This window comes from Peromyscus eremicus, chromosome 16_21 (genome assembly GCF_949786415.1).
Source record: "Peromyscus eremicus chromosome 16_21, PerEre_H2_v1, whole genome shotgun sequence".
Lineage (NCBI taxonomy): Eukaryota > Metazoa > Chordata > Mammalia > Rodentia > Cricetidae > Peromyscus > Peromyscus eremicus.
This window is the reverse complement of record NC_081432.1, coordinates 23,059,086-23,084,339: the sequence shown is the minus strand read 5'-3', so window position 1 is coordinate 23,084,339 and position 25,254 is coordinate 23,059,086. Positions and strand designations below refer to the sequence as shown.

The 25,254-nt window shown below is 47.3% G+C and overlaps 1 protein-coding gene across 2 annotated transcripts in view; it reads right to left on the bottom strand.

The window, feature by feature from the left end:
• Stox1 (storkhead box 1) overlaps positions 1–25,254 on the bottom strand; it is a 55,020-nt gene that overhangs the window by 10,366 nt on the left and 19,400 nt on the right. The gene's annotated exons all lie outside the window — the stretch shown is intronic.

Below are 25,254 nucleotides of genomic sequence, written 5' to 3'. Positions count from 1 at the left end.
GCTATGAATCATTCGGAATTAGTGAGCAGAGAACAGTCTGACTGGATGACGGGCCCAGACTCTGCTAACATGGCATGTGCGATGGTAGAAACCACAGAAGACAAAGGTTTGCATCACGGTCCCTCTGTGACGTGCTGTCGCAGAGGTCAGACATGCTATCCAGCAGTTCACATTTTTAAAAGCATACTTCCCTATCGGTTGGGAAGCCGTGGTAGGAAGTATAGCATCATTTGCAGCACAGGTGTAGATAAACCATGCCTGTTACTATAGTTACAGACTGGGTATCAGCCAGCCAATGACCTATTTGTGTGTATGGAGTTTGGTGCACCAAAGATAACCATTGATGGTAAATAGATTGGGGATGGAACTCAGTCTGTAAAGGGCTTGTCTAGCATGCAAAAGACCCTGGGTTCACCCTCAATATGGCATAAAGAGCCTGGTGGCACAGGCCTGTAATCCTAGCACTTGAGACATGGAGGGTGGAGAATCAGAAGTTCAAGGTCACCCTTGGCTACATAGTCAATTGGAGGCCAGCTTGGGCTACTCGAGACTCAGTTTCAAAAGCGCAAGTGGACATAGCTCAGCGGTAGGACACTTGCCTAGCATGTTCATCTCCTTTAGGGTAGGTCTTAGGTTCATCTTGAGGCACCTCACACATACTAAGATAAACTAATCTACTGCCTACAATCCCCACAAGTCGGGAACAGAGGCAGAAGGATCATGAGTTCAAGGTCATCTTCGGCTACATAGTGAGTTTAAGATCAGGGTTGGCTACATGAGGCCTTTTCTAAGGAAAAATAATGAAGACAACAGAAACAAAACTACTACTAGCTAGAAGCGACTTCCTCTTTAAAATCCATGTGCCTTTGTGCAAAACATGCTAGAGAGAACATTCTGTTTTTCTCTCTTCTAAGTACCGTGTGTGTGTGTGTGTGTGTGTGTGTGTGTGTGTGTGTGTGTGTCCCCACTCTTTTGACACTACGACACACAAAGTTCTCATCTGCAAGTTTCTCATGCTCAGGACCCCCACAGTGAGTTACAACAACAACAAAAACTCATCATATTTTCAGTAAGTTTCCGACTTTGTGCTGGGGCCACATTCACAGCCTCCCCACGCCCCCATCCTCAGCGCCGCGCCCCCCAGACGGCCCACTACACAAAGCCCGGAGAGTTTCCCAGCGCATTCCCTTCACAGCTGTTGCTAAGATACATGCTGCAGGTGCATAATTCAAGCTTTCTGTGAGCAGGAAAGTGAAGTGAACCCTAACCTGGGAACTTTGGTGACAGATGCTGGGATTGCTTCCAAGCTCCAGCAACGGTCTGCTTCCCTTACTATTGCATCCTTTGGGTTTCTGCAATGCAAAGTGCAGACGATCCCACTTGCAGATGCAATCAGATCTCACAGGTCCAGAAACGCTCCCACTGAAGAGGAACTAAGCAGCACCTTTAAGAACAGGCCTGCTTGGGACCTTTCACCCCAGAGCTTGTCGAAGCATTAGGTTAAAGAGAGAGTGTAGGCAAGAGAGTGCTCACCACAAGGTTCTTTCTGTTTACACAGTCTGGTATTCCTGGGTGCTTCAGAAATGGAAAAAGGGGTTAGGCTGAAAGACAAATATCATCTAAGTAGAACGAGGGGCATTTGTGTCTGATACATTTTCTACAATCCATAGATAGATAGATGCTAGGTAGGTAGATAGACAGACAAACAGATGACAGACTGGAAAGTATTTTTAAAAAATTTTAAGATTTATTATGGAGTGTTCTGCCTGCATTGCCAGAAGGGGGCACCAGACTTCAACTACAGATAGTTATAAGCTACCATGTGGTTGCTGGGAATTGAACTCAGGACCTCTGGAAGAGCAGTCAGTGCTCTTAACCACTGAGCCACCTCTCCAGCTCTCTTAAAAATGCTTTTAAAGACAGGGTTTCAACTATGTATCACTGGCTGGCCTGGAACTCACTATGTAAACCAGGCTTACCTAGAATTCGGTGTACATCACCACTGTGATCACTTTTTTTTTTTTAAATCCATTGTGTTGCAAAGGAATTTGGTTGGGTTATTCATTTGCTTTTACTTTTTATGTTATAATGAAAGCAAAGAACAAGTTTTAAAATAATCACACCTCACAGCTCACTCTGAGGGGAAATGAAGAGCATGCACTCCACATGCGCCCCGATGGATGCCAGCCAGTGACAGGGTCAGCTCCTCACTTGAGGAAGGCAGATCCTTTGACCTGGCAACCTTCGGATGGTGACTAGATGCCGGGCAGGGGTGGCGCACGCCTTTTATCCCAGCACTCGAGAGGCAGAGGCAGGCGGATCTCTGTGAGTTCGAGGCCAGCCTGGTCTACAGAGTGAGTTTCAGGACAGCCAGGGCTACACAGAGAAACTCTGTCTCAAAACAAAACAAACCAACAAAAATGGTGACTAGAATCAGCCTGCTGGCGGATGACTTTAAGACCAGTGGTTTTCACCTGTGGGTTGAGACCCCTTGGGGGAGTCAAATGACCCTTTCACAGGGGGTGCATATCGGATATCCTGCATATCAGTTATTTACATTATGATTCATAACAGGAGCAAAATTACAGTTATGAGGTAGCAACAAAATAATTTTATGGTTGGCAGTCACCACAACATGAGGAACTGTATAAAAGGGTCAAAGCATTAGGAAAGTTGAGAACCACTGCTTTAGACTACGGCAGTCAGTCTTTGCCTCCTGGTGCCTAACGCCTTAGAAAGCCCTAGGCCTGCTGTGTGGGGGTACCACTTGCTCTTGTGGGTGACAGCAGCTTAACAACCCAGCACAAAGAGCTGGCGTGGTGACACTTGTTACTCTTGCAAAAGTCCAGGGCTCAGTTCCCAGCACTCACATGGTGGCTCACAAACCACCTGTAACTCCAGTTCCAGGGGATCCGATGCCTTCTGACTTCCGTGGGTTCCAGGAACTCACAGGTTGCACATGCATATACACGCAGGTAAAACATTCATATACATAAAATAATCTCAAAAAAAAATCTAAACAGGGGTTGGGGATTTAGCTCAGTGGTAGAGCGCTTGCCTAGCAAGTGCAAGGCCCTGGGTTCGGTCCTCAGCTCCGACCAAAAAAAAAAAAAAATCTAAACAAAAAACAACCCAGTGCAAGACAAGACCTCACCAAAGAGGAAAAGCAGAGGTTCTTCATGGGAGGACATAAAGCCCCGCCCCCATACACCTCAGCTGGAAGCAAGCCATGAGGAAAATACAGGAACTAATGCAGTCCTCATCAACATTCCCATGACCTCATCACAAAAGTAATGTTTAAAGAGCCTGAAATTCAGGGGCTGGAGAGATGGCTCAGTGGTTAAGAGCACTGGCTGCTCTTCCAGAGGTTCAACTCCCAATACCCACATGGAGGCTCACAACCATGTGTAACTCCAGCTCCAGGGAATCACACTCCTTCTTGTGGCCTCTGTAGGCAGACGTCACATACAAGGTGAGGCAAAGTACTCATACACACATTAAAATTTAAGAATTCTTAATTCATATGAAAGCACAGCAGGAGAATTAAGATAACCAAAGCAATCCTAGGCAAAAAAGCAACATTGAGCCTCGTGTGGTCATGCATGGTTGGTTGCTTGTAATCTACTTGGGAGGCTGAGGCAGGAGGATATGAAGTTTGAATCCAGGCTGGGCTCCAAAGCAAATTCCAGGTCAGTGTTGGTGCTGTATCTTAAAAACAAAACAAAAACTAATCTCCAGTGAAAGGAGACAAAGTAAAAGTGTATGGGGGTGGGTGGGCAGGGTGGTGGTAAGCAGGGATGAGGCCAGAGAGATGGGGGAGAGGAAGGGATATGGGAAGGGTCAACCAAAGCTAAGTACGTATGAAATTTCCACAAGGAAACTGAATACTTAGTAAGCGAATTAAAAAACACAGCTAGGAACTGGGCATGGTGGCGCACGCCTTTAATCCCAGCACTTGGGAGGATGGGGCAGGCAGATCTCTGAGTTCGAGGCCAGCCTGGTCTACAGAGTGAGTTCCAGGCCAGCCAGGGCTGTTACACAGAGAAACCCTGTCTTGAGGAAAAAAAAAACCCAAAACCAAACAAACAAAACCAAATGAAACAAAACCAAGGGCTGGAGAGCTGGCTCTGCAGTGAAGAGTGTTGGCTGCTCTTCAGGAGGACACAGCTGGGTTTAGTTCCCAGCACCCACATCGTGGTTCACAACTTTCTAGAACTCCAGCTCCAAGGGATCCAACACACTTTCTTAGCCTCCCAGAGCATAGTCAAATGCACATAATCCACATACAACACACACACAGATATGCATGATTAAAATAATTTTTAAAAATTAACTCAAGGGGCTGGAGAAACGGCTTAGCAATTTAGAAGAGCACTTGCTGCTGTTCCAGAGGACCCAGGTTCGATTCCCAGTACCCACATGGTGGCTCACAACCATCCGTTATTCCAGTCCCAGGGGTTCTGACACTCTCTTCTGGCATATACATGGTGTATGTATATACATGCAAGCAAAACCCTCATGCATATGAAATAAGTACTTTTTTTTTTTTTTTTTTTTTTTTGGTTTTTTGAGACAGGGTTTCTCTGTGTAGCTTTGCGCCTTTTCCTGGAACTCACTTGGTAGCCCAGGCTGGCCTCGAACTCACAGAGATCCGCCTGGCTCTGCCTCCCGAGTGCTGGGATTAAAGGCGTGCGCCACCACCGCCCGGCTGAAATAAGTACATTTTAAAAATGTTTTTCATTAACTCAAAATGAATCAAAGACCTGAAGAGAAAAGCCACACTTGCGCTGTTGCATCTGCCTCCCTCCGGAGTGCTGGGACTTCACAAGTGAGCCCCCAGTGCCCAACTTAAGTTTTCATCTGGAGTATTTCAACTTGGCTTTTGAGGCTCACGAGACTGTGCTAGCAAATAGAAGAAAGGGTTCGTGAGAATCACTCACATCCAACCTTTTTTGTATCATATAAGAATTTGTCATGGCATTAAAACTCTGCGTAACACTAATCCTAATATTTCATGTTTAAAAACACAAACCTCCCTCGAGGACATTTAGACCCTCCACAGGTGTGCTTATGGACGACACTGTGCTGGGCAATCCGCCAGGAGCCCATGCATTATTGACCTTCAGACGGTTTAACTGAGCCACTGGACCTCAGCTAATTACCCGGATTCGGGAAATCGGAGCCCCTCTCTTTGGGCCCTGGAATTGAATCCCACGGTGGGAAAGGCTTCTTCCAAGTGCATTAGAGATGACAGCGAAGAGCAGACAAAGCGGCCTGCAGACACACTCTGGGTTAATAAAAGAGGATGTTTGGCTCAGAGTAACCCAAGAAGAGCCCCGGATTTCAAGCTGCCCTTTTATCCGCCACATCTTTTTTTTTAACCTTAAAATTAATCCTGACCTGGTTTTAAAAAGCAAGCAAGCCAGCCAACCCAGCCTTTTGTAACAACATGCTCCTCCTCGGAGATAACGGCGTGCACACAGCTCGGTGGCTTTAAATGATTTGGTCTGCTGTGTTATAACTTCAAACAGGTTCAGGGGGGAAAAAATCAATCAGAATGGAAATAAGATGAAGAAAGGTTTCAGTCCCACAGCGCCAAGCCCTCGTCCTCTCTCCCTTTCAGCTGAACGAAAGAAAAGAAAAACCACACTTTCCTCTACATCTACAACCAAATAGTGCCAGGATTCGTGAGCTGGCTATAATCTAAGGCAGCTGGGTATCTGTTGTGAAGGGGAAATTCTTTCTCCAGCACATTAGATATGGATATGGGGGCACTTGGCCCTTGTGGGTGCACCTTGCCTGGTATGCCCAACAGCACAGAACACAGGCCATGATGGTGCAAACTCATAATCTCAACATCAGGGGTTCAAGGTCATCCCTTGCTACATAGCAAGTTCCAGGAAAGCCTGGGATACATGAGACTACGTCTCAAAACAAAACAAAACATCTGAGACTAGAGTGTGAACTACCAGGCAAGTGTTTTAATAGGAAAGAAAAGGGAATTAGGGAAAAGAGGACAGCACTGACATGTGTGTGTGTGTGTGTGTGTGTGTGTGTGTGTGTGTGTGTGTGTGAAGTTCACGATGACAGACAACAGGATTTCTCACGCCTTCGGGCCAGGACAGTCAGCTCTTGACTGCAGCAATGCCCGAGGCATCAAAGTTGGCGTCACTCGCCCATGCTCTTCTCTTGCTATAAATCCCTATGCCCCAGTGGCAGCTGAAGACATTTTAAGTTGGGACAGAGTTGTTTGGGTGTGATGTATGGGGTGAACGGTCTACAGTAGCACACAGAGAATTAGCTTCTGATATCTGTCAAGGGCCTGTCTGTGAAGACTGAATAGAGAATCCACCTAAGTTCTGTATTAAACAAGGGGTTTTTTCAGAGTCTGACCAGTTCAGTTCACTTGGCCTTTACCAGTACCCCTTTCTGGGTGCATGCTGCAAGAGGGCTGGGTCTAGCACAGTGAAGTTCCTCTCCAAGGACTTCATATAGAGTCAATAATGCACTGGGACCAAGGAGAGCTAAGCTCAGTGGATCTGCTCCATGATGGATCTGCAGTGGACACCTCCTTGATTATTTTTTTAGCCCATACATAGTCCATCTCATAAAGTGCCTCACTGGTCCTGCATGGATTGGTTCAACATCAAACTCGAAGAAGTGTCAAATCTGCCGCTGCAGGATTGATTTCCCTCATAGCCACTGTGATGCCAACTCTGACATGGGGCCTTGGAATTGCAGCAAAACTAGTAATGCAGTGTAGCCAAGAAAGAAAGGATTGGTGGGCAGTGGTGATACACACCTTGGATCCCAGCACTTGGGAGGCAGAGGCAGGTGGGTCTCTGAATTTGAGGCCAGCCCTGTCGGGGGAGGGCCAGGGTCTCACATATCCCAGGCTGGTTTTAGTCTTGATTTGTAGCCAAGGATGACCCTGAATTTCTGATCCTTCTGCCTCGGCCTCCCAAGTGTTAGGATCACAGGCATGCATGCCAAGCCGGCATTCTACCAACTGGGCTGCATTCACAGCACCGGTGTGTTACTCCTGACAGTTCCCAGGCACCCCATTCCCCATTCAGTCTCCTCCTCTTCCTCCATAGCAAAGCCTCCCCTGGCCACAGATCTGGAGCCTTTTCTTTCCTGACCAGAGTGACTCTAGTAGGGCTAACCTAGCTCCTGCACAGGCTGGTGGAGGACTTCTGCAGGGGCTGATGTTGCTCCTAGTCACGGCCCAGGCGTCCCTGTGGCACTGGAGCCTGGGCACCAGCTGCCTACGGGTCCAGGCCCAGATGTTTAACCTGGGTACTGCTTGGCCACATGATGTACTAGTGTGTCAGCCAACTGGGGGATAAGCCACAGTTGGGGTGCTCCAAGCACAGAGTATGGGACATGGGCCACCAGCCTCCTTTTTAAGTGATATATAAAATATCAAATACCAGTTGAGTGATAGATGAGAGATGCCTTGAACCAATGATGACAGATATTCCACAGTTTGGTTGTCAGACAACACATACATACAGAGAAAAAACAGATGGCCTTTACTTAGGAAGTACTTGTTGAGCTCTAGCTTTCTTCTCCTGTGACCACCACCCTCTTTTTATTTTTTGCAGGCCTCTCTTCTCCCATCTTTCCTGTGCCATCCTCATTATCAGTGGAGACACAGGAGGGCTCTGCTGGGAGGGCAGGAGCTAGTGACTCAAACCCGCCGGCTCTCAGCGGCAGCCATGCTAACTCCATACCAGTAAGGCTGGTACCTAACCAGCTGCCTCTTAAACATTCCAACAAGCCTGGTGTGAGAGCTAAGGCATTGGAGGAGGCAAGGCAAGAGGACCAAGAGTTCAAGGTCAGACTGAACAACACAATCAGGCCTGTATCCAAAAACAAAAGAAAAAAACCCCAAGGACAGGCTGTAACTCAGTGGAGAGCATGTGCAGAACATTCACAAGGCCCTGGGTTGCATCCCAAGCATGAGAAAGAGAGAGGGACAGGGAGAGCCCACAAATTTAGGGGTTTTAAGAATAAATTATCAGCCGGGAAGTGGTGACTCATATCTTTAATCCCAGCACTTGGGAGGCAGAGGCAGATCTCTGTAAGTTTGAGGCCAGCCTGGTCTACAAAGTGAGTTCTAGGACAGCCAGGGCTACACAGAGAATTCCTGCCTTAAAAAAACAAAACAACAAAAAAAGAATACATTTCTCATGACCCATTCTAGAGACCAGGAGTCTGAGTGCTTCAATTCCTCTTCCTCTGGGTCTCAGAGCCATACTCAAAGCATTGGTGTCCTAGGATTGTCCTTAAACTTGAGACAAGGTCTTATGTAGGCCACACTGCCCTCATACTTAGTAGCGAAGGCTAGCCTAGAACTCCTGATCTTCCTGTCTTTACCTCTCAAGTCCTAGGATTATAGGTATGTGCTATCACGCCCAGGCTTTCAGCCTAGTTTCCTAGAGAGTTGATGAGTAAGTTTAGGTTTGGGTTTGGGGTAGAATTCCTTTCCTTGTAATTACAAGACTGATGACTAAGGTCCCCTATATCACCAAGAGTGGTCCAAGCTGAGCCTTGCTCTGAAATTCAAAGGCACCTGCATATCAGGTGTGGCCCACATCGTCATCCATCACAGTGCTCCTAACACCTCCATTCTCTTTGATTTGCTTTTCAAAGTCTGTGTCACTTCCAATACAACTCATAGACATTTCTCTTGTTTTAAGATCTCGAGTGATTAGAGCGGGCTTATCTCAGCAATACAGAGGACTCTCTCAAATGGAGAGCCCATTCTATCTGTAAAGTCTCTTCTGCCATGCAAGGCCACATATCCACAGGCTCCAGGGAGTGGGTGTCTTTGGTAGATCATTCTCCCCAGCACCTCTGGTATACGGACAACCAATAAGAGAGAGAACAGCTATACATTTGGGCTGTAGAGAGGGCTGGGTGGTCAAGAGTGCTTGCTGCTTGCTCTTCCAGAGGACCCAGGTTCAATTCCTGGCAGCCACATGACAGCTCACAACCCTCTGTCACTCCATCTCCAGAAGGTCAGATGCCCTTCTGGCTTCTGAGGGCACCAGGCATGCACGTGGTACACAGACAATATGCAGGCAAAACACTCACACACGTCTAAACTTTTTAAACAATTAAAATAATAGAACTTGCTGGGCGGTGTGATGCACGCCTTTAATCCCAGCACTCAGGAGGCAGAGGCAGGTGGGTCTCTGTGAGTTTGAGGTCAGCCTGGTCTACAAAGGGAGTTCCAGGACAACCAAGGCTATCCAGAGAAACCTTGTCTTGAAAAACGAAAATAATAATAATACTCTTTAAACTTAAGTTATATATTGCCCTGGTTCCCACATTTCCTTCCCTGAAAATGTGTGCATGACTTCTGTTCTTGGCTTTCTAGGCAAACCTGGGGCAAATTTGAGGTGATTCATTTTCCCAAGAGGTCTCGGAGACCCCAGGGGGCAGCTCCCATGGAACCCAGCTCTCGTTGCTGTGTGTCATAAATATAAAATATCCCTGGGGCCAGCAAGATGGCTCAGCAGGTAAAGGTGCTTGCCGCCAAGTCTGACAACCTGAATTTGATCCCTCAGAGTCACACGAGTTGTCCTCTTACTCCTCATGATGTGTGGCACGTGCACACCCACACATACACACATATATATATATGCAACTTTAAATAAGTAAATAATAACTTTAAAAATAAGATATGGTCTCAAAAAAAAAATGCTGTTGTTAGCTGGGCAGTGGAGGCATATGCCTTTAATCCCAGCACTCGGGAGGCAGAGGCAAAAGAATCTCTGTGAGTTCGAGGACAGCCTGGTCTACAGAGCTAATTCCAGTACAGTCAGGACTACACAGAGAAACCCTGTCTTGAAAAACAAAACATTGTACGTAACCATGGAAGACAATCTAGTGCCAAGTCGTTATTTGGATAATAACAATATTTCCATATGACTTTTTATTAAATGCTGTATTTTCTATCTGCCTAGTCCCCGCATTTAAAATGAGCCTCACTGAAGGGTGGGGTGTCAAACACTCCAATCAGAGTTTCGGAGTTCTAATCTGAGTCTGCTGTGTGGCCCCAAGTGATCACAGCTCTTCTCTGGTCCAGTTCCCTGCTTAAATGTGTGGGATTGAGATAGATCAGCACTTTTCAAACTGTACATTCAATGCATGAAGCACTCTGTAAGAAAAAGGGTCCTTGGGTCTGGAGAGATGGCTCAGCAGTTAGGAGCACTGGCTGCTCTTCCAGAGGGACCCTGGGTTTTTTGTGTTTTGGTTTTTTTTTTTTTTTTGATTCTTTGCAAAGATCAAGCACAGAGGATCGGTTTGATTCTCAACATCCATGTGGCCACTCACAACCATTTGTAACTAAAGTTTGGACCTGGGTTCAATTCCCAGCACCCCCATGGCAGCTCACAACTATAACACCAGTTCCAATGCATATAAAAATAACCTTTTTTTGTTTTTTTCGAGACAGGGTTTCTCTGTGTAGCTTTGCACCTTTCCTGGAACTCGCGTTGGAGACCAGGCTGGCCTCGAACTCACAGAGATCCGCCTGCCTCTGCCTCCTGAGTGCTGGGATTAAATGCGTGCGCCACCACGCCCAGCATAACCTTTTTTTAAAAAAAAAAAATTTTTGTTTTGATTTTGAGAGAGTCTCTATGTTGCCCTCGATGTCTTGAAATATGTTTGGGTGGGAGCTCCACCTCAACCCCTGGCACCCTGGCATCCACATGCCCAAAGAGTCTGGAATGTTCTGGTGAAAGATCCACCTTAACTCCCCTCCCCCATCTCTTTCCCCAAACCCGGCCCTTCAAAGCCCGCCAAACACAGCTCCTCCCCTAGAGAGGCTCAAGACCACGCCCACAGGGTATTTAAGCTGCATCCCAGAAACCAGACAAGTGGTTTTCCGGTCTCCCCGTCCATGTCTTCTCTGTGGGGGGACGGAGAATCACTGGGGAATGCTTTACCCATTAAACCAGGGCTTTTACTAATTTGGTCTGATTTCGTCTGATTTGTATTGCCGCGTCGGCAGAGAGGCCTGTTGGGGTGCCAAAAACTTATCAGAACTCATTATGTAGACTAAGCTGGCTCTCAGTGGTCCTCCCGCCTCTTCCTCCCAAGTGCTGAGATTAAAGGTGTGCACTATCACGCCTACACGCTAAGAAAAAAGGTCCTGGGCCAGAAAGATGGCTCAGTGGGTAAAGGCATTTGCTGCTCAAATGTGTCTGACGAGTTGAGTTCAACGCCTCCCCCTTTCACATAAAGGTGGGAGCAGAGAACTGACTCCACACATGCACCATGGCGTGCACCCCTCCCTCCCAATAATATTAAGAAAAGAAAAACAGTGTCCGATGGTCAAATGTCTGAAAAGATGCTGCTTGGAATCTCAATGACACGGTTATAGGCCATCTGTAAAGAATGGCCTGCCTGGCTGACTTTGTTCAACCGCTCCTGGCCCTAAGGAGCAGTGGTCCCAGTCAATCATAACCCGAGGGGAGGGTCTGGCATACACTCCTTTTTATAAAGTAGCAACCAGCGGCAGCCTCCCTCCATGACACTCCTTCCTCTCTATGACCCCGTGCCTCTTTTCCTAAGCCTGGCCCCTGTGTTTTGTGCTATCATTTAAGGCTAACTTTCATGAAGTGTATCTGAATATTCCCGGATGCCAGCAGCTGGGAATACATTCTCCATGTACATCTTTGAGATACAGGGAGTAGCCACTGCAATGCAGCATCAGGCGCCCACACCACTCCTTATCCAGAAGATATTTATTGAGTATCTGTTATATGACAGTTGTCTGGGAACTACAGCAAACGGGACCCAATACTTGCCCTCAAGGGGCTTCGGTTGTAGTGAGGAGCAGCGGGGTGGAGCCAATCATAACCCGATGTGAGAGCTGCAGCCTCCCACCTGAATGCTTTCTCAAGACATTTGGAGATGCCCAAGCAGGGCAGGCCTGAATGAAAAAAGAATCAGACACATACATTCCTGTGGGGTCTGAGGTACTAATGGCAGCATGGGGAAGCCGGGGCAGTCCTGGTATGTGTTCAGCAGCCCTGGCCTCACATCCTTCACTTCATTTCCGGGTGCCCTCTTTACTGATTAGGGACCTCAACTCTTCAACAAGGGAACAGTAGCTGCTCACAGGCACTCCCAAGGCCAACATTTGGCAGTACTGGAGTAAGACTGACATGTGTCAGCTCTTCATCAGTACCAGAATCTTTACCTTTTCTTCCCAAACTAAAGACACCTGATCAGCCACAGCATCTTTAGCACCCTGTTTTGTTTTGTTTTTTTTTTCTTGCAGCCCATTACTTAGGCACATAAATAAGATTCTTGATCAATCCTGACTTTTTCCAGTTCCCATAGCCTTTTGACTAAACACCAATGCTGACAATGGCCCTCTCACCTGAAAGGAAAGATGTCAGGCTAGGTAAGCTGTACTTCATTTATGAGAGACATGCTTCTGCAGTTAGTATTTTATTTGATTGGTCCGTTCAGTATATTCCCAAGCCCCCACTCACTGTCGTTCTGTGGTGTGGAGGCAAGAAAGATCTATACTACATCTCTAGCTTCATTTAAAACTGGCAAGACATGAGAATTGACTTTCTTTGGCCAAAGCGATTTTAAAAGACTCTTACATTCTTGGTTTTTGCTTCCTGCTTGATTTTTGCTTTGTTTTCGGATAGGGTCTCATTTGGCCAGCATGGCCTTGAACCCCTCATCTTCTTGCCTCCTCTGCCTCCTGAGTGCTGTGATTACAGGTGTGTGCTACCACACCTTCCCGCTTGGGTCGTAGGTAGATGCAGCTATCCCAGGAGAAAATAAATTGGAGGTCAAACAACCTACCCACTCAAGAAGGCCGAGCAGAGAGCAGACAGGAACTCCCAGGTTTGGACAGCCTCCTGAGCTGTACCCATGCCAGCCTACCTACCTCTAAGCCTCTTGTTATAGGAGGCAAATCTACCCTTCGTTTGTATAAAGCCGTTTTTCCAGCTTTCTAAAATCCCACAACCAAACCCAAATCTCTCCACTCCAGGGCAAATGACATGAGTTGTCTTTCCATGGTTTCTGCTGTAAGCTGTAAGCGCCAAGGGCTTGACTGGAGCCTCTGGGTTTGATATCACAAGTCTATTTAATGAGCAAGGGAATTTATTAGGGGCTAATTCACTTTAGCACAAGTATTTACTATAGGGTCCTGGAAAGCCAAGTTATGTCCCATGCTGATCTTCTTCCAAGATCTGCCTGGTCAGCCTCAGCATCCAAAAATCACGAGGGAGAAAAGAGGAGCGCCGAGTACATGCATCCCACTTCTTAAGGGTCCCTGAGTGGCTACGCCCCAGGGACATGTACTCAAGGTCATAGGTAGATGTAATAGTTACCTGCTACCTCACTAGGGGTGGTGCTTCAAGGTCATAGCTAGAACAGCTACCCACTACAGCCCCTTCACAAGAATGCCACATTGCCGGCTGTCTACAGAAGAGGTCCTAGGCTATATATGCCCAAGCTGAGCTATAATGCTACAAGACGCAGAAGCTGCGCCTTCAACTAGCATTGCAAGCTTTAAGTATTGATGAAAATCTCTCTTTGAGCTTACAGGAGATACTCCTTACTGCATGTGGAAATCACGGGAAATGAGTATCTAGAATGATGTCCCTGAGAGGCAAGCAAGTATTACCTCGGGAAATAGAGGCAAATAGCTGACTCCTCCGGTACTTTAGGAGGGAATCCTTGACATTTGTCACAGGAAGTTGCCTTGGTCCTAAATGAGCCTGGATCCTCCCTGACTCCCCAAGTCTCTGTGGGTGGGTTTGCCTGGAAGTAGGTTACACCCAGCGGCGAGATCTGCTGCTGCACTGGGACCTGGGCTCTGTGGTGACAGGAGCTGGAGAGGTTACACTTTTGCTTCATGAGGTAGACACAACACTGCCTCTCCACCAGACTCTGCACACACAAGGTTTACCAGAAGCCTTGCAGAGAGCACCTTGTCTGCTCCATGTGGTCACCCAGGACGAAAACAAAATCCAGGGAGGCCTGGCCCTGCCCACTAGTACCATGTCCCCTCTCCCTTCTGTGGGGCAGCTCCACCTGCTGGCCACCTTCTTTCTTGGTAACTGCACCATGGCAGTTCAAAGGCACCATTGGGTTTTGGATCAATGGTCCCACTCACATTGTCTAGACTGTCCGCCCAGCTCTGGCTCTTTAAAGCTGATTACTGACTCTTCTGGCCTCTGAAATATTAACTTCTAAAAGATAAAAGCCAAGACGGACATGGTGGTGCAGCACTCGAGAGGCAGAGGCAGGCAGATCTCTGTGAGTTCAAGGTCAGCCTGATCTACAGAGCAAGTTCCAGGACAACCAGGGCTGTACAGAAAAATCCTGTCTGGAAAAAAAAAAAAAAAACTAAATAAAGCCATTCTGAAAAAACAATTCCCATGAATGTAATCTCACTGAGAAATATTTCTAGACCATTAAAACTTAAAAGCTTGCACCTGGAGGTGGCTCAGTGGTTAAAAGCACTGGCTGCTCTTGCAGAGGAGCCGGGTTCAATTCCTAGTACATGTCGCCTCACAATAATCTCTAAATCAGTTCCAAGGTTCTGATACTCTCTTTTGGCTCTCTGCTAGCACTGTGCATACCTGGTGCACAGACATACATGCAGGCAAAACAGCCATACACACCAAATAGTAAAATTTTAATTTAAAAATGATTTATTAAAAAAATGATTTATGTATATAAATGAGCCAATGCTGTGTCCTCAGCATGTCAAGCAGAGTCTGAGGGGTTAGACCCTCTTCTGGGGATGTGATGCCTAGGACATCCTGGAGGTCCTGGTTGGTTAGACCAAATACCTCCTTGAGTCCATCAGAATTTTGCCCTGATATTCCCGTCTTTTTCAGTGGTGGGTCGCTGCCATGCCTCCCCTGTCTCCCTGTTGGAGAGGGTAGACAATAATTCCTTCTTAGATCTCTAATCTCCAAAGGTGCTATCCGTCTTCCTCTTTCTCACATTCGCTACTTTATGTAAGTTTGGAAAATGCCCAGGAGCAATGGCCTGGCGGCCTTCCAAAGCCTGAGTGCTTTAAGATAAAGGAAGTCTGGCCCGTGCTCCTCTCTAGTTGACGCTTTCCATCCTGGAAGGCAGCAGCCTCCCCTCCAACCCAGCATGGCTGTTCTCAATAATCGACCAGTGACGAAGGCCTGCATGACTACGTAGGGAATCGCCTCAGCACGTGTAGCAGCTAGACTAAACTGGTTGATAAAGCTCTTCCAGTTGGTCCAATGGTGATCTCACCCTCTGCAGCCAGGAGGAGGGCTGGAATCTGTCCAGGCCATGGAAATCCAGCCCTTGTGCTGGGTGGAGGAGCCCCTCTGTGGAGAAAGAGCCAAGAACAGCCGGAGGAGAATTCTAGGCCTGACTGCTGCATTTAGCGTGAGGAGCCTCAGGGTAATCCGCTGAAGAGAGTCTTGCTAAAAACTTCTCACATGACTCCAGGGGCCATCTTGCTGATGAGGTTTTTGTGTCCAAATGTTTACGTTTTAAAGACACAAAAGTGCAGTTTTTCAAGACTGCAGGTTCTCTTGAGCACAGAATAAGACGATTTCCTGTTCCATCTTCATCTAAACAGATGTACTAAGTGCACCCCACCTGTCTGAAACCCCCGCCCCTCCGAGAGGAAAGTGGTACTTCTTTGCTTGGCTTCTTCAACACACTTAAGCCTGTCCCTCAAGGTTCCAGAAATATCGCTTGATGAGAAATGTGAAAAGGGAGCACTGTAGGTCAGTGGCTCTGATTGCCACTCCTAAGAGCTGACCTACTGAGCCCTTTAAATGACTGCACCTCTGCCCTGGGGGATCCAGAGGTTCCTGGCATGAGCCACATCCACAGCTACCTGGTCTCTTCCTTGGCCTTGCTCACACCCGGCTCCCTAACTCCTCCCCTCCAGCATAAATTCATTCTTCCTGCCTTTCTGGGTGAGCTGAGCATCGTTTAAAGGTCCACCTCCTTCCTACCTCATTACCTCTCTTAGATCCCTCTTTCTCCTATTGTGGCACCTGAGACCTTCATGCTGCTCTTCCTAATGAACCAGCCCCTCTCCCAGGGCTTCACAGATAGAGTCCCTCTCTTACATCATCAACCCTGGGTCTGGGTCCCTCCACCCTTTCCTCAGGCCTGGCAGCCTCCAGCCAGCAGGCACAGCAGTGCTATCTGAGCCGACCTAAGCCATGCTGAGGCAAGTCAGAACAGACTGCAGGGGCATGACTGCAGGGGCATGACTGGCCCTGCTTTCAACACAGCTGGATGGCACATTTGGTAGTAAGAGACTGATCCTTGAAGAGTTGTGCTTTCTAGAAACCTCCAGAATGCTCAGCTTGCTTTACATCCACTAGGGAGAGTCTCCGGTGAGATTTCCAAACCCAAAACATGTATTTACATTTCAAGGAAAAGCAAGCCTCAGGACTTTAGGGCCACTGAAGCAGATGGCTCCTGGAGAGGTACGTTTATATTCCAAAAGGTTAGAGAGAGAAGACCGGGCTTTCCCATTCTGTCTCCAAAAAGCAAAGGTTTTTCCCCTCCATTTTCTCCATCCCTCCCCATGGGCCTGACTACCTATATTGGAGAACTTTCTATCTGGGTTTTATCCAGTCACCCCAGGATCAAACCCTAGGGCAACGATTGTCTACTCAAGTATGATTATAAAATCAACAAAAATGAACAAAGGTGGATGTTAAAAGCCCAAGTTATAGAGGGCAGGAGGACGGGATCTTGTTTTGTCAAGTGGTTTATGAGAAGAGAGACAAGCTCCGCGGGACGCTTAGCCAGACCTGGGGAGTGCTCATCGGAAGCGGTACGGCCCTGCGGAAGGACTGGCAAGGCTGCTGGCCAGATCTCTGCACCTCCCAACATTGCTCTTTCCTTCCAGTGGGAGGCCGAGAGGCCCAGAGAGCCTTCAAGGCCAGCTTCAGGGGGACAAGAGTGTTGTTCTCTCCCACAGTAGAGAGAGAACCAAGGCGAGCTGGTAGCCAGAGCTAGAGCAGGGACGAGATTGTAGAGCCAAGATGTCAAGCACCTCGGGAAAAACATCTGGCTCACAATCTTACAGTGGCCTCCTTGGTCCCCTGTGTTCTTCACTTCCTTTCTGCCTTGGCTGATTATAGACCCCACCCTACCCCCATGTCCAGAGAAGCCTGCTGTCCCTTCCATAGGGGGACCAGGAGTGGGGGGGGGATGCCACTGTACTGACAGCTCTGTTGAGTAACAAGTCAGTTCAGAGAGGGGACTAGAAGTCAGCGGCAAATGAAGAGGCTGAGGGGTATAGAGAAGCCTCTAGAGCACTGGAATGGGGTGGGGAGAGGGGTGGGTTATAAAGAGCCACACCATGTCCCATCCCAGACAATGCTCTCGTCTGCATTTATTATTAGCAAGGAGGAAAGTTTCCCCTCACAGCTGTGACCCGATCCCTCTAAACGCTGAATTTAACTGTTAGGGGTTTTGTGCAGAACTTCACAGTGGCAAAGTGAAGTTCAGTTCTCTGTCTGTCTCTCTTCTGTCTCTCTGGAAGAGGTCTTCAACCATGCTGGCCTAGAATTCACAGTCTTGAGTGCTGCAATCAGAAGGCTGTCCCACCACACCCCTCTTGAAGGTCTTTACAACGGCTTTGCATTTTTCTCTGTGTCCCTGTGTCTACACTGTAACAACGCACAACAGCATCGATTTCGGCGTCTTGTTACTTGTCATAAGGGCTAGGAAGGAGCTTCAGGAAAGCGGAGAGGACAGTTTCAGTGCTGCAAGAGTTTTCTGAGGTGCCCTTGCTTTCGCCGCCCTGGGATGGCAAGGACGCCTCTTGAGCCCGGGCTTCCAGCAGTGAGAAAACTGCTGGGTTCTTACCCAGGCAGATGGGGCCTAGAATCTAGGACTTTAGACTCCAGAACATATTTGGCTTAGCGTTTGGTGTTTCTGGCTCAGGAAAGGCAATATGCAAGAGAGCATGAAAAGGGGGCCACTTCCAGATCCCAGTATACTTCCGGGACACCGACTTTGCCGAGAACAGGTTCTTAGGTTTGCTAAGGAGCTCAACTCAGATGGCCATGCTGGGGGCGACTCGACTGAGAGGTGGAAGGAGCTCCTAGAAGCCTCCTCTCAAGCTTTGCATGAGAAGCCAACAGCGGTCCCCTCTGTTGCAAGGAGAAACATCAGGAGGGTGTGTATGTGTGTGTCCGTGTGCGCGTATTAGGCTTGCAAAGTTTCCCTCAATTGCTGGTCCTGAGCACTTGGATGCCTGTGTGGGTTTTAGCTCTGCAAAGCTGAAACAGGCAAGGTTTCCTGTTCAGCGAGCAGGACTCAGACTCTTGAGGCTGGTGAAAGACACCCCACTGAGGGGCTGCCAGCTGTGGAAACTAGTGAACGCTGGGAACTTGTGTGGGTCCTGCCCACAGAAAGGGCTGTCTTCCCTTAAGGTCACAGAGGATGGAGCCTGGTGGGAATTTGAACAGAAGGTGCAGAGCAAGAAAGAGGGACTGGGCAAAAGTGTGGCTCCCCTGCCTGCTGGGTAGACGGAGCAAGACAGGACTCGGGGCTCCTCTGGGGAAGATGTCATTGCTACTAACTTTCTGTGTTTGGCCTTTCTAACTTGTGTGGTTTGGCAATTTGTGCCTTTTCTGGTTCTGCCAGAAGTCACTCAACAGTCCGATGTCATTATGACTCCAAGCACTCACCTTCTCTCCTGGTAGGTGCACCTCAGGAAGGCATTTATCATCATCAGCGTCTGTTAGGTCAGATCATGGACGGGGATTGCGGCCACGGGTGGGTAGAGGGTAACAGAAGTCTAAAGAGTGTTTTTAGACAGAATTCTGTCCTGATAATTCACAGCATGAAGTAGCTTTCTCTTTCTGAGAAAATGTTACCGGTGAGAATCATTTGATCCACAAAGTCGTGCAAATGAAGAGGCTCAAAGTTCATGTTAATAGCACTAGGAAAATGGTCTACACTAGTGGGACTATCCGTGTCCAAAAAGCCACCAAGTATCTGAAAGCTGCCACTTTACAGAGCAACGTGGGTCATTTTGGCACAATGGTGGTGGGGTTGGCACAGGTGTCCAAAGACATCTGTGTCATTGACTCTTGTCAGTGGCCCAAAAAAGTGACATTTTGCTGCACATTTTAAAAACAGAGAATGGGACAGGAGAGATGGGTCTGCTGTTAAGAGCATTGGCTGTTCTGCCAGAGGACCTGGGTTCAATTCCCAGCACCCATGTGGTGGCTCACAACTGTCTGTAACTCTAGTTCCAGGGGGACTCAACACCTTCACACAGACATGCAGACAAAACACCAATGCACATAAAATTAAACAACAACAACAACAACAAACCAGAGTAATGTTGAGCTTAAAACTTTGTAAGCCTTTAATTCCAGCACTCAGGAGGCAGAGGAACGCAGATCTCTGTGAGTTCAAGGCTAGCCTGGTCTACATAATGAGTTCCAGAACAGCCAGGGCTATAAAGACACTATCTTGGGGGAAGAAAAAAAAAAGACTTTGAAGCAGATTCTTTGGCTTTTGAAATAAATCCTGATAAGCAAAATATGAAGACAGAGCTCCCCTTTCCCAAGGTGTCTCAAGAGCTGCGAGTAGCCGTAGCCGGGCGGTGGTGGTGCACGCCTTTAGTCCCAGCACTGGGGAGGCAGAGCCAGGCAGGTCTCTGAGTTCGAGGCCAGCCTGGTCTACAGAGTGAGATCCAGGACAGGCACCAAAACTACATAGGGAAACCCTGTCTCGAAAAAAAAAAAAAAAAAAAATGCTTCAAGTCAAGAGGGCTCATCTTGTTTCGAGCCAGAACCCATGTGACCTTGTGACCTTTGAGTTGACCTCTGTCAGCAGTCCTCTCTCATTCCTAAACCACCCTACAGCACCATTTACGAAAGGGAATTCCTTAGAGTAAGAAATAGCTGGACGTGGTGTAACGACCTGGGAAACTGAGGCAGGGGTCCCTGGCACAGCCGCTTGACAAAGATCCAGCGAAGCTGAGATGCGTGATGGCCTCCGGGCCACTTTCACTTTTGACCTCCACGTGCTGCATGCTTGGGGGGCTTCTAATATTTGTACAATTTGGGGATATTGGATTGATGGAACATTTCTTATGAATCATTTAGGTATGCCTCCTCCCAGGAGTACTGCTTCTTAGCTTCCCCAGGAAAGTCCTGAACGTACCATCCCTCCCGCTTTTAGAGATCTCCTTATCTGCTGGAAGATCTTCCTTAGCCTTGGAGGTCGTGCCACACATAAAGAGGCCAGAGGTCTCTTCATGAGGTTCTGAGACAGTCTTAAAACATCTGCCCCTTCGCTTACTCAGGAACAAGATAATCAGAACAAAGTAAACTTAAAAAGTCAACGAGATTTGTCAAGAAGTTGGTCAAAAATCAGATGACGAGCCTCTTCCCACTATCCACTCAGGCATATACAGCAACAGAGTTAGATTAGCTGGAGTTCCCTCTGCCCTACTTACATTGATGAGCAAAGAATGATGTGGAAGGATGATAAAAGAATGAAGTGTCAGGATCTCCCTTTCTTAGGAAAATTAATACATGCAGAGTCACTGTGGTGTCATATGACCAAGGAACAACAAAAATGCCAGGATTAGACATATAAACAAATTCTACAAAGACATAAAATATAAACATTGTATTATGCCAGAAATTGAATAGTAACTGTAGCAGCTTTGGCCTGAGGAGTTTTCTTGAGCACTCTGACCATTAAGAGTAAATACACTGCTTGGAACATAGTATACTGCCTAGGCTGGCTTGGAGATTTTCTTTCTGTCTAGCATCCTTGAAGCCACAAAAGCTACCAGCCTGAGAACAGGCTGCCATATGCCCTTAGATTCTTAAAATTGGGTTATGGGGAGCCAGGGGTGCTGGCACATGCCTTTAATCCCAGCACTTGGGAAGCAAAGGCAAGCAGATCTCTGTGAGTTCGAGGCTAGCCTGGTCTACTGATCGAGTTCCAGGACAGGCTCCAAAGCTACACAGAGAAACCCTGTCTCGAAAAAACCAAAAAGAAATTGGGTTATGGGGTCGATGAGTAAAAATGAGTATAAAAGATAACTCTGTTTATCAATGATGACTAAACTTGAGAAAAAATGATTGTAAAAGATAACTCTTCTCTGTCAGTTTATCGATAATAACTAAACTTATGACCCTGGGTGTACAGGAAAAGAATTAAACACAAGTCTGAAAATAAAAACATGATCTATGTTTTGGAACAACATGAATCTATCCTTGCTTACTGAGTTCTGTATAAACACCCTGACTGCTAGTCAGACAGGCTGCGAGATCCTGGCTCACGTCTTCCTTTGCCTACACCTTGCCTCCTCTCTAGAACCTGTCCCCTGCAGAGGCAGGCCTCCTGCATTCAACAATGGCAGAAATTTGTTGTTCAACATTTCTCAGGTTTGGTTTTGTTTTGAGATAGGGTCTCTTGAATTTAGTATATAGCCAAGGATGACCTTGAACTCTCCTAATCCTCCTGCCTCTACCTCCCCAGTGCTGGGATTACAGATGTGTACCACCTCACCTGGATTATGAACTCAGGGCTTCATTCATGCTAGGCATTCTACCAACCAAGCTACACCCCAGAGACAATTCATGTATTTTAATGTATCTTTTGAACTTTGCTTAATCATTTAGTCCAATTGTTAATTAAATTACATCCTTTGACCAAGGCAACTTTAAAGGTCTTAGAATCCTGTATTTAGCTCTAAGCATACACTTAAATCTCACTTATGTCTATTTAGTAAGCCCAACTTTGCTTCATACCGACTAATCCTAAAATTCTTTTTTTTTTTTTTTTTTTTTTTTTTTTTGTGGGGGATGAGTTTTGAGACAGGGTTTCTCAGGGTAGTCCTGGCTGTCCTCGAACTCACAGAGATCCACGTGCCCCTGCCTCCCGAGTGCTGGGATTAAAGGTGTGCACCACCACCACCAGCTGGCCTAAAATTCTTCTTGCAGCAAAGTCAGGCTGAAGCAGCAGGGTGGTGGGGTGTGGAGTCCTCAGAATCTAGGTGACGGTGTCACCTCTGAGCCGCTGATGTTCTTGGCACTCCCAGACCACTATGGATGCTCCCTCCCTCTTGAAATGTCATGGTTAGATGGCATGTTCTGGCCAAAGGGAACTAAAAGGTGATCTCCCGGGTACTTGGTCATCAGAAACACTTAAGCATTTATGAAATCCCCGAAAGATCAAGCAACTTGGGGTGTGCTCTGTGGGCAGCTTCCCACAGTGAGAAAAATTCCACTCGAAAGGAAACAAAACAAAAAGCTCTGCTCCTCATTTCTGCACTCACTCGTGCCTGCTTAGCCTCGAAGGCACAGAGGTTGGCTTCAGCTCACGAGGCTGCTCCATGGAAGAATTTGCCGCAGATTTTTCCTTGCAAGCAATAACAGAATCTGTTCAAGTTATTAACAATACCATCCAGCTATATAAAGAGCATACATCGTGGGGCTGGAGAGATGGCTCAGTGGTTAAGAGCACTGGCTGCTCTTCCAGAGGACCCGGGTTCAATTCCCAGCACCCACATGGCAGCTCATAAATGCCTATAACTCCAGTTTCAGGGGATTCAACATCTTCACACAGATATATATGTGTGTGTGTGTGTGTGTGGGAGAAGAGAAGAGAAAGGAAAATGAGAGAGAAAAAGAGAGAGAGATGCCTGGGGCCAGCCAGCCAGACACAGAGTAAGACATACAAAATGAAAGACAGGTTAAAAAAAAATGAGGCAAAACGTAGATGAAGAAAAACAGGTTAAAATAAGTTATAAGAGGTAATGGGACAAGCCTAAGCTAATGCCGAGCATCATAACAAATAAGTCTCTGTGTCATGATTTGGTAGCTGGTTGGTGGACAAAAGAAAGTATGTTACACTTAGCTGTTTTGGAGCTCACTATGTAGACAAGACTGTCCTGGAATACATAGAGATCTACCTGCCTCTGTCTCTCAAGTGCTAGGATTAAATGCAGGCATCACTACGTTATTTGTAACTAATTTGTATAATAACTAATTTGGTTCCTGTCCTAGTGTGGGTTTCTATTGCTGCAATGAAAGGGTTTGTTTGGCTTACACTTCCATATCACAGTTCATTACCAAAGGAAGTCAGGACAGGAACTCAAACAGTGCAGGAACCTGGAGGCAGGAGCTGATGCAGAGGCCATGGAGGAGTGCTGCTTACTGGCTTGCTCCTCATGGTTTGCTCAGCCTGCTTTCTTGTAGAACAGGACCACCTGCCCAGGGATGACACCACCCACAATGGGCTGGGCTCTCCTCCATCAATCACTAATTAAGAAAATTAATTAAGAAGATGCCTTACAGATGTATCTTTTTTTGTTTGTTTTTCAAGACAGGGTTTCTCTGTGTAACAGTCCTAGCTATCCTGGAACTCGCTCTGTAGACCAAGCTGGCCTCGAACTCAGAGATCTGTCTGCTTCTGCCCCATGAATGCTGGGATTAAAGGCCTGTGCCACCACACCCTAGTTTATAGCTGGATCTTATAGAGACATTTTCTCAGTTGAGATTGGTTCCTCTCAGATGACTTTAGCTCGTGTCAAATTGAAATAAAACTATCCAGAGCAGTTCCACTACAGGCTTTTTCTTGGCGGGGGGGTGGGGGGGGGGTGGGGGTGGGGGGGGGGGGTGTGGGGGGGTGGGGGGGGTGGGGGGTGGTGTTGAGACAGGGTTTCTCTGTGTAGCTTTGGTGCCTGTCATGGATCTCACTCTGTAGACCAGGCTGGCCTCGAACACACAGAGGTCCACCTGCCTCTGCCTTCCGAGTGCTGGGATTAAAGGTGTGCGCCACCACCGCCCGGCTCTACTACAGGCTTTTAAGGTAGATCTATAGTAAATGAGATTTGTTCAAATAACTCGAATTGAATTGGAAGTCTTGGAGAATGAAGCTGATATCACGGCAGTAGAATTAACAACATCCTGCCTCTGGAGTTTTGCAGGCACCAGCTGGGCAGGTGCCATTTAAGACAAACCCACAGTGGATTAGGTCCTAGCTTCTGCTGCTCAGCTTGGAACAAAACAGCCAATAAGGAGAGGCGGGCGGATCTCTGTAATCTCAAAGCCAGTCTGGTGTATATAGGGAGTTCAGGGTTACATAGTGAGACCCTGTCTGAACAAAAAAAAGAAAAGAAAAGAAAAAGCCAACAGAATGGCATATTGTGGGAAACTTAACAGCAGTCAACTGTGGCAAAACCCAAGGGATACAATTGTGTGATACAGACAGAAGACTTCTGTGCTTCTGCATGGTCAGACCACTCTGAATACATCGAGCCAGAAACCTGAGTTCCTAGAGGTTTGGAAAACTCAGCTACAACTGTAGAGAGGGAAAACTCCATGCCACTCACAGAACCCAGAGGCATGTGTTTATCCTACCAGGGAACAGGAGGCTCAGAGACGTCTCTAGGGTGAGATCTCTGGAGAGATGTATTTACATTCCAAAGAGGTAGAGAAAGAATCCAGAGCCTTCTCATCTGGTCTTCTAACAGCAAAGGTTCCCCCTCTCCTTGGGGAAGAAAAGAAGCAACTGGTTTTGTCCTGTGTATAAGCTAAGAAAGGCTGCTCTGTGTGGAGCGGCATCCAGCAGGCCCTGGAGGGTGGCTCCATGGTTAAGAGCACACTGGCTGCTCTTTGCAGGGGACCTGGGTTTGGTTCCCAGTACCCACATGGCAGTTCATCTGGTTCCAGGGATCTGGTACCCTCTGCTGGGCTCTATGGCCACTAACTGCATACGGTAATACTTATACGCATGCGGTATACTTACATGCATGCGGTATACTCACATACATGCAGGCAAAACACTCACACACATAAAGCTAGTCTATTCTTTAAAAATGAAAAAGAATAGTTTCCATCTCTTGTTCAGTGTCACCCCAGGGTATCTGCATAACAACTAATTTGGTTCCTCTTTCAGGGTGTCAGAATGAGAAAGCCAGAGACCCTACTCCTCAGCAAAGCAAATCTGGCGGAAATCCATTAAACACACACACACACACACACACACACACACACATATACACACACACACACACACAACCATTGCTGTACTGGTTATAAAAGTTTCTGGAAACTGGAGCATTAGATGGCTCAGCAGGTGAAGGCGCTTGCCAACAAGCCTGCTGACCTGAGTATATGGGAGGTCAAAACCTACATGGTAGAAAAAAAGAACTGACTACCACAAGTTGTCCTCTGGCCTCTACAAGTTCAAATGCCT